This window comes from Chelonia mydas, chromosome 4 (assembly GCF_015237465.2).
Source record: "Chelonia mydas isolate rCheMyd1 chromosome 4, rCheMyd1.pri.v2, whole genome shotgun sequence".
In the NCBI taxonomy this organism is placed as follows: Eukaryota; Metazoa; Chordata; order Testudines; family Cheloniidae; genus Chelonia; species Chelonia mydas.
In genome coordinates, this window is record NC_057852.1 from 2,419,515 (window position 1) to 2,428,271 (window position 8,757).

Genomic DNA, 8,757 nt, shown 5'->3' on the forward strand with positions numbered 1-8,757 from the left:
CTTCCATCCCCTCGAGTTACCTAGTGGCCATGCTCCAGTGTCCCCAACAACAGGGACAGGGTCACGTTAGCAGCTTTGATTCTTTTGGAGCCCCTTGACTCGACTGAAATGATCACAAAAGTTCCCACCCCCTGTGTGAGTAGCATGTGGGACTGAGCCTCTTTTTTCCTTTCTCCCCTCTCGGATGTCAGAAGCACCCTAGACAGGTGCATGGCTCCTTCCCCTTCACATGGCATGATAGTGGGCACAGGCTGAGAGAAAACAACTATCCCAGGGACAAGTGCAAAGTGGGGAAGGTGACTGGTGGGGTCGGACTCTCCTTTGGGTTATTACAAACCCGGGGTTCCTGCATTTCCTCCAAAACAAAACCTGTTTTCTAAATCGCTTCTCTGCTAAGGCTGTGTCTACACTCCCCCTTGTGTCCGTAGAACGTATGTCGCTCAGGGGTGTGAAGAAGCCACCCCCCGAGTGAGACAAGTTACACCAAACTAAGTGCTGGTATGGACAGTGCTCTGTCATTGATTTCCCTGCAGTAATAGTCTTCATCTCTGGCTCTGCAGAGCCAAGCCTCTCAAAGCCTTTCAAGGAATCCTCGGGTGCTTCAGGGGTGTCTGTGCTGAGGACAGCTGAATTACTGTGAACTGGCTGAGGCTTGGTTTTTCTCAGCTCAGGGCCCTGATTTATCTGGTGCTCTGGGTAGTTCCCCTGATCACACTTCCTCAGGCTCTTCCTTGAGAGGAGATTTCTCATGGGAATTACGTGGCGAGGAATGATCCTGGGGAAGTCAGTGCCGAGCCTCCCAAATCTGCACCTTTGTCTTTCTTTAATGAACAGATGGAAGATCAAAGCATTGTATTCAATCCTTGAAGTGTCCATCCCATTTCTGTGCACACTGGACTTGAAAAGTTGTCCTTCTTCGTCTGTACACCACACGTGTCCATTTTAAATCAAAAGATGCATAATGAGCCATGGGCTACTTCCCTATGACACAGAGGGTCACAAACTTGGTAGTGAAGAGAACAGATTACTAAGTAATCACAGTGGGTTTCAGCCCTGTAGGATCACCTGGAAGGATTTTTCCTTCCTTTCAAAAGGGCAGAACCCAAACCCCATTCGGAAGATGCAGGGAATCTTACAGTAAATTCTTCCCACATGGTCCCCTTTGTAAAGCCAGTCTGTCAGAGCTTGCCTTAGCACAAGAAAATAACGCCAGGCAGTGGTAAGCACACAAACAAGACTTTATTTACGAGAGGGAAAAGGACTAGGCTAGGCTAGAGAAGGGGTGGATTAACAAAACTTGAACTCTGGAAGTGCTCCAGTCTCCCAAACAATTACACCCAGGAGGTCATGTTGATGTTCTCTCTCCCTTCTCTTGCAGGGACAGCGATGGACGGCTGCTGCTCTCTTGACATTGGACGTCAAGGAGGGACTCCATGATGGACACAGGAATGGGTGTGTAGACCTAACTAAAAACCCTCCCTATCCCTCTTTGCGTCGTCTCTGCCTGGATGTTAGACCCTATCTACGCGGATTCAATCCGTGCTTGGGAGTGTGCTTCCCAACCCAAACTAATCTAGCAAATGGCTAAAGGTCACCAGATTCTTTTCCCAAGTCCAAGATGGCCACCTGACAGATAACCCAAAAGGTACATGCCTTTCTTCCTTTCTTTTAGGAAAATTTGGCAGGGGCAACCAGCATTTTACACACCCGGAGACTGGATTTGACCAATCAGGGGACGTTGCGGGGCAGGGTGACCCATGCAGAAGGGGGTTGTATATCCCCTCTGAGAACTCCTCCCTGTGTCCTCTACCAATTGAAGTGGGCGTCAGCCCCGTAGGACCACCCCGAGAGGGGATTTGACCAAAGAAGGGAAGTGCTGCAGTGGAGTGACCTGCCCGCAACAGGATCCCGTGGTCCCTTTACAACCTCCCCACACCACCCTCTAGCAGTTGGCGAGGGTTTCACTCCCACCTTAGGCCATCTCAGAAGGGAAATGTGTACCAATCCAGAACAGGTATAGCCCGAAGGTCTAGGCCATGGTTTCTTCAAAAGACATCCTTGGAACGAGACGGGCTCTTCCCTGCAGTGTTGTGTTGCGACTTCCAGGACGATGCTGCCAGCCACGCAAACATGGAGCTCCAGAGATCGGCGGCTTCTGGCCTAGACCTTCAGGCACTGCCTATTCTGATCGTTACGTTTCCCTTCTGGGATGGCCTAAAGCGTGCGTGCGAAACCCTGACTGATTAGCAGAGGACAGTGCGGGGATTTCATGGAGGGGTGATGGACCCCTCTTGCGGGCAGGTCACCCCACCATGGCACTTACCCTGTTTGGTGAAATCCCCTCTCTGGTTGGTCCTAAGGGGCTGAGGCCCACCCCAAGTGGGAGAAGATCTCGGAGGGTCACGTGACCCACTTCCGGATGGGTCACTCTGCCCCAGAACATTCCCCAATTGCTCAAATCCATTCCTGAGGCAGGTGGATGGAGATAAAACACGCCCAGATTGGTAAAGGAGTGGGAGGATCTCTTAGAGGAGTCACGTGCCACTCTTTGCTTCTACTCCTGTTTGCATCTTGACCCCAAAAGTCTTATGTCATGGGGTCGGTCTCATGGTGACAGATGAGCGATGTCTGAGGAGTGAAGGGGCGAGGTCCCATGGTTGACATCAAATAACTTCCCTAAGCCTCAGGGTAGTTTGGCCAAATGCCCAGTGTCAAAATGGCTGCCCTCCCATGCAGTGTTGTGTGTCCCAACACTCAGAGTCAGTGCGGCCGTCCTCTCCGTCGGGGCTGTGCGGCCCAGTGACCAGAGTCCGAGTGGCAACCCTCTCCGTCGGGGCTGCGTGGCCCGGCGACCAGAGTCCGTGTGGCCGCCCTCTCCGTCAGGGCTGTGTGGCCCAGCGACCAGAGTCCGTGTGGCTGCCCTCTCTGTCCAGGGCTGTGTGGCCCAGCGACCAGGCTCCGTGCGGCTGCCCTCTCCGTCGGGGCTGTGTGGCTCAACGCTCAGAGTCCATATGTCTATCCTGTCTCTTACGCCCGTGTGGCCCTATGGCAACAGACAATATGGTTACTCTCTCCCTCAATGCTGTGTGGCCCAACGGCCGGAGTCAGTATAGCTGCCCGTCAGTGCAGGGCTGTTTGGCTGAGAGTTCAGAGGCAAGATGGTTGCCCCTCCTCTTGGGGCTGTGCAGTCTAGTGGGTCAATGGGGACGTGGGCAGCCACCAAAGGATGGATGGCAGCCAGGGCAGGTGGACCCAGGCCCTCATTACTCCACTGGCTCCTCGCCCAGGGCCTTGTCCATGGCCAATGTGTTTGCCATTGAGTCAGTGGGGATCCAGCACTTGGGATGACAATGCCTAGTTCACCCAGGTTACTTCCTAGGAGATGTCTCTAGGCCATGGGCTGGGGGTCTCTGGATTCCCGGCATGGGAAACTCCCAGAGTCTCCGATCTCCCTTGCATGTCTGCAGGCCCCCGGGGATGCGGCTGAGTCTCGGCGCCTCGGGGCTCTGCAGTCAGGGGATTGAGCTGTTTCTGGACTGGAGCCTACAGTGTGCATCCTCCATTTTCAGCGGTCTGCCTAGCGTGAGCTGAGCTGCTCCCTTACACTCTGGTGCTCCAGTTGGAGCATGTCCGGCAGGGCTGGGGAGGGGCTTGGCTTTCTCCACCTAGACTATGGGGTTCTGTGTGGCTGGTTCAGCCCGGCACATGCTGCTCGGCCTCTTCTGTCTCCTCCTTCCCATGCAAAGCTGCTTTGCCATCGCACAAGAGATGGGATCAGTGGTGGGCTCAATTGGCTCCTGTTGGCCTCTTGATGTCTGGAAGAGGGAGAAAGGGCAGGAACCCAAATGAGAAGAACAAAACCTTCAAGCAGGGTAGTTTTCCACAGCACAACCCCACCCCACTTTGCTGATGCTCATTGGCAACTTCCCTGAGAGCTGGCATTTCTTAAAGAGAGCACCCAACCCCCCGCAACCTCCGCTCCCCTGTGGGCTGGCAATGGTAAAAGGGAGTCGGGGAGAATTTCTCCTCTCTCTGCCTGGCTCTGATGAGTGAGGGAACCACATGCGAGAAGCTGTGTGAATATAGGGCTCTGTGCAGTGGGATGAGATGTCCTCCATGGTGCCCAAAGGTGGGGTTGTCCTGCCTTTGCAGTGACTTCCTTCTAGTGAGAGAGATTTCACAGATCAGCTCCAGGGTTCTGCCCTGTACCAGTGTGTGGAAATGGGGCAGAAGTGGGGCAATGGGGCACTCAGGAAACGAATAGGGCTAAGGGGGGCCCAGGCTGCAGCCACTAAACCCCTGCCTGGCTGGGGTGGGGGCAAGGCGGCTCCGCACGCTGCCGTTCCTTTCCCCCCGCCAGCCACGTCAGCGCGACGAGCACCACACCGGGAACCTCTGTCCCGGGAGCTGATCTTGCCTGTAGGCTCTGCCCTCCCGCAGCTCCCATTGGCTAGGGATCGTTAATCCGGCCCTTGCCCTATTCCCCAGCCTGTTCCAATCCTGCTCTTGACTCCTGACTCCGGCTCCAACCCTTGGCTCCCCTCGGCTCGGCCTCCACCACTCTGAGCACGAGGCCCCAGCGCCACTGCTCCAACCACTGGGCCCAACCAGCCGTGCTTTGGCTTCTGACACCAGCAATATGGAGGAGTCATTCACCTCACTGCTTTCCATGTGTATGGCCCTGCCTTGGTCAGCGCTGGTTTTCATCTGCCATGGTGCTGCCCAGTGACATGGCTTTCTTCGATCCCTTTGAACTTCTTCCAAGTCTTCTCTAGGCCTGACTAATCGACATAATTTTGGGTCATCTGCTGATATCCACCTCGTTGTTGAGCCCCGGTTCCAAACATAAGGACATAAGAAGGCCACAGCAAAGGTCCATCTAGCCCAGTATCCTGTCTTCCGACAGTGGCCAATGCCAGGTGCCCCAGAGGGAATGAAGGGACAGGCAATCATCTAGTGATCAGTCCCCTGTCCCCCATTCCCAGCTTCTGGCAAACAGAGGCTAGGGACACCAAAAAGTTGAGAAGCGTCTGTTGTATTTACTATAGCAGGACAAAGAGCTCTTCAGTGTCGCTCCTGGTTCCCTAGTCGAATGCAGAACCCGACACGAGATTTTCAAGCTTCTGCAAATATTTATAATATCTGTTGAGGATGTACCATGTAGTCCTGTCCGATTTCAAAGGCACTTCGTGAAAAGCTGAAACCAAGAGGAAATGGGTTGAAAACCCCATGGTGCTGATGTGACTGGTACCTAGGAAACCTCCACTTCCGATGGCCATTGCCCCCTGCTATTAGCGACTCAAGATTCTAAGGGCACAAGAACAACAACTCCGCTCCTCCCAAAATAGCCCTGGACAGAGAGGAGACCCCATTCTTGCCTAACTTCCCCCTCTGCTGGCAGACACTCCTCCACAGATCCGTACACACAGACGGTTGGGGGCACTTGTTCTTTGGATGGAACAGGCAAGTGACAGCAGCAGCCACGTTAAACCATCCAACATTTAGGCCGAGATCCACAAAGGGATTTCGGCTCCTAACATCTCCTGAAATCCTTTGTGGCCCTGTGCCTTCATTCCTGAAGAGCTCACAGGGAAAAGTGTTTCCCATGTGCCCTCATGGGATTTCCTAGGAGCTGATAACCAATCTTGGAGTGAAGTTCCCTGGCCTGCAATCACTCCATTCCAGGGAGGGTAGGTGATGAATCTTTCCCTACAGAGGGTAATCGTCATCATCATCATCATCCTGAATAACAAGAGCCCTTTTCAATTTGGTCAGGCCTTCCTTTAGAGACTTTCTGACCTTGATGAAGACAGTCTCCCCACAAAGCTCTAAGGCTACGTCTACACTAGGAGCTAGGGATGGAATTCCCCTGTTCCCGTGCACAGATTGTGGGACCTTGATGAAAGCTCGCGTGACCATCCTTCTTCCTTCAACGCTGTCCTTAGACTGAGAGGGACACATGCAAAGCTGTGTTCAGGCCCTGTGCTGTACCCCTGTGCTTCCCACAGAGGCCCAAACACACAGAGGTATTTCCTTACCTTCATACAGGCGGGAGATGCCATCTTCATTCACTGTTTCAGACAACAAATCGCAGTAATGGTGGATAGTATTTCCTAGACATACAATGAATACAATGGGTCTCATGGCTTTTCAGATCCTTCGCTGAAAACTGCTAATGATGCAGCCATTCCCCCAAGACACCCTTGGGAAATTCCAGACATTCCTTACATCTGTTCACAAAGCACATTCGAGAAAGCATCAGATGCCCAGAAGTTACTGAGAGGCTGATTTCCAAAGGAGATTGAATTCACATCCTGCTGGTTTCCCCTAGGCACAGCCAAAGAGTTGTTGTGGGCGGGGGAAGTTGGTGCAGTCGATTCAGCTAAGTTGCTCCCTTCATCTTGGAATACATGTTAATTCACACCCACACCCACACACACACACACCCCGTTTTAGGATTCTGGTGCTGTTGGAGGGAACAGAGCAGCCATCCAGAAAAGGGCTCTGAAGGAAGCATTGAGAAAAGATCAAGTGAATTTGCTCTGCTTACCAATGAATCGGGCTGCTGAATGTCTTATTGCTGTCTGTGAGCTTTCCAGGTACTGTAAGGCCTGGAACAGGAATTTGGGGATGTGGCTCTCGTTGGTCTGCATCTAGGAAGAAAGAAGGAAGAAATGCACAATATAGAAATGACATGTTCTTTCCACAGCGAATAGTCCAGGAAAGCCAAAGCATATAGCCAGGCCATGGCAACCGCCAATATGAACCCATACACCAGAGCAGCAGCCCTCTGAAGTTCCTATTGTGTTCTCCAGAACCTCAGCTTTCATTTGAAAAGACAAAAGTTTGAAGGTCAGAGAATTGTGGAGAAAAATGTCAACAATGTGAACGGATTGTAACTCCTGCCGAAATGAGCCAGCAGAGAGCCTGGAACGGAGTCCTGCAGCCCGACCGAAGCGGATGGGTACTCAGGGTGTGGGGTTAGAAAGGTCTTCCTCAAGTTGCCATTCAGCACTCTCAAGGCACAAGGAATTCACCTACCAAGCAGATCCAGACACACTTCAAGAGCTGTGAGGAGCCATCCCAGGCCATGCTGCGGGAGAGCGTCTTCAAATGAGCCCACCTGAGGAACACTGCGCAGCGGAAGAGCGTCAGTTTACGTGACTGCAAGAGAAGAGGAGACCAAGAGGGTTCTCCCTGAGAGAGGGATAGTCTGGGGGACGTGGAACCTTCCCCGTCCCTTGTTCTCCTGCTTTTCTTGCCAGTGGAGATTCCTGTAATTTGTTCTCCACAGGAGTGTGCTGAGGAGAGGAAAGGGAGAGTTGGCTGGAGAGAGCCAGAGCTGTCCTGTCCTTTGGATGGTTTGGGGTGGTTGCCCAGGGCCCCGTGCTTTGGGGGGCCCCGCACTTCAGGGGGACGCAGGCCCTGGGCCATGTCGGGGCCAGCAGCAGTACTCCCGGCCCCGCTACGCTATGCCCCTCCTCTTTCCCAGAAGAAGGCTTTTCTTCCCAATTGTGCTGTGTGCTGTGAGGATGGATGAGGCACTTGGCTCCAGCATGGAGTGAAGCAGGGAGGAGAAGACTCCACTTGGGCAAGGGGCTCTGGCGATGAATGGAGTGGGGGCCCCAGGGGATACTGGCTCTTTGCTCTTAAGGCAATAATGACCGTGGCACTTACCAGTGTCACACTCTCATCCTGGTCTTCAAGATGCAGCAGCAGGGGGAGCAAGCAGTGGATGATTTCCTGCTGCACGAAGGGTTTGTCGGGGTCCTGCACCCTGCTCACCACATTGCCAAGCAGTACAATGGCAGCTGAGCGCACACTGCCCTTCTCCTGGCAATGACACACAGGAGGTGGGGACCCCTGGTTAAAGCCAGGCAGCATCAGAGCATAACGCCACTGAGTGGTAATGCGCACGCTGCTCCGGTTCCCCCTGTGGGAACTACCTTGGCTGGCGGGAGCAGGGAGGCCACCTGGCCAGCGCCATAGACATCTTGTGCAGGACCTGAGACCCTGTGCAGGACAGTGCAGCCCAGGGTGTCCCAGAGGCAGTTTCTGTCTGGAGAGCACAGAATCCTAGAACCCGAGAAGATGAGGGGAGAGGGCAGGAAGGCTGCTGGAGACTGGTGTCGGGAAGGGGAGAAGCAGATGCTGGAGCCTGGCAGGGACTGGCTGCTCCAAAAGACAGCATTTCTTTTGCTCTTGGGTGCCCCTGAGAGCCGGGCCATTCCTGAGCCACCTCTTTCCTGCTGAGAATCTCCACCTCTTTGGGAGCCTGTGTTCTCCAGACAGCTGGTCATCTGCCCAGTGCCAGGCCCCCTCTCCCCCAGGCGAGGCTGCAGCAGGGGCTGGGAGCATGGCACTGAGCTTGAGCTTTGGAGAGAAGAGCTCTGACAGGGAGGTGGCTCAGCAGGAGATTCCCCACCCATGGCGGGGGCACTCCTTGGAGGCTCCATGGCAGGCCTGAGGAGCGGGAGGAAGGGGATGGGGAGAGAGAGACAAGGGCATCAGAGACAGGTGGAGGGGGGGAGTGGGCTTCTTTGAGGGGCTTCCAAGCCTTACATCATCAATGAAGGGGTGAAGGCTGACTGCAATATCCTGGGAGATGGAGCCAAGCCCCTCCCTGTTGAGGAGGTAGATGATGTCTGCAGCTTTATGCATGGCCTCCAGGACACGCCCTCCATCCCTGTCACAAAAGACGGCCAGGATTGCTGGCAGCTGGGCCCGTAAGAATTGCACCTGCCGGAATGAAGAAGG

The 8,757-nt window shown here is 54.1% G+C and overlaps 1 long non-coding RNA gene across 1 annotated transcript; it reads right to left on the minus strand.

Moving 5' to 3' along the window:
• Positions 1–5,074: 5,074 nt before the first annotated feature.
• LOC119566057 lies at positions 5,075–6,597 on the minus strand. The gene is made up of 3 exons (XR_005225039.1): positions 6,551–6,597; positions 6,039–6,113; positions 5,075–5,197 (listed from the first exon to the last, which is right to left on the minus strand). It is a non-coding gene; the product is annotated as an uncharacterized LOC119566057 (long non-coding RNA).
• Between the last annotated feature and the right edge of the window lie 2,160 nt (positions 6,598–8,757).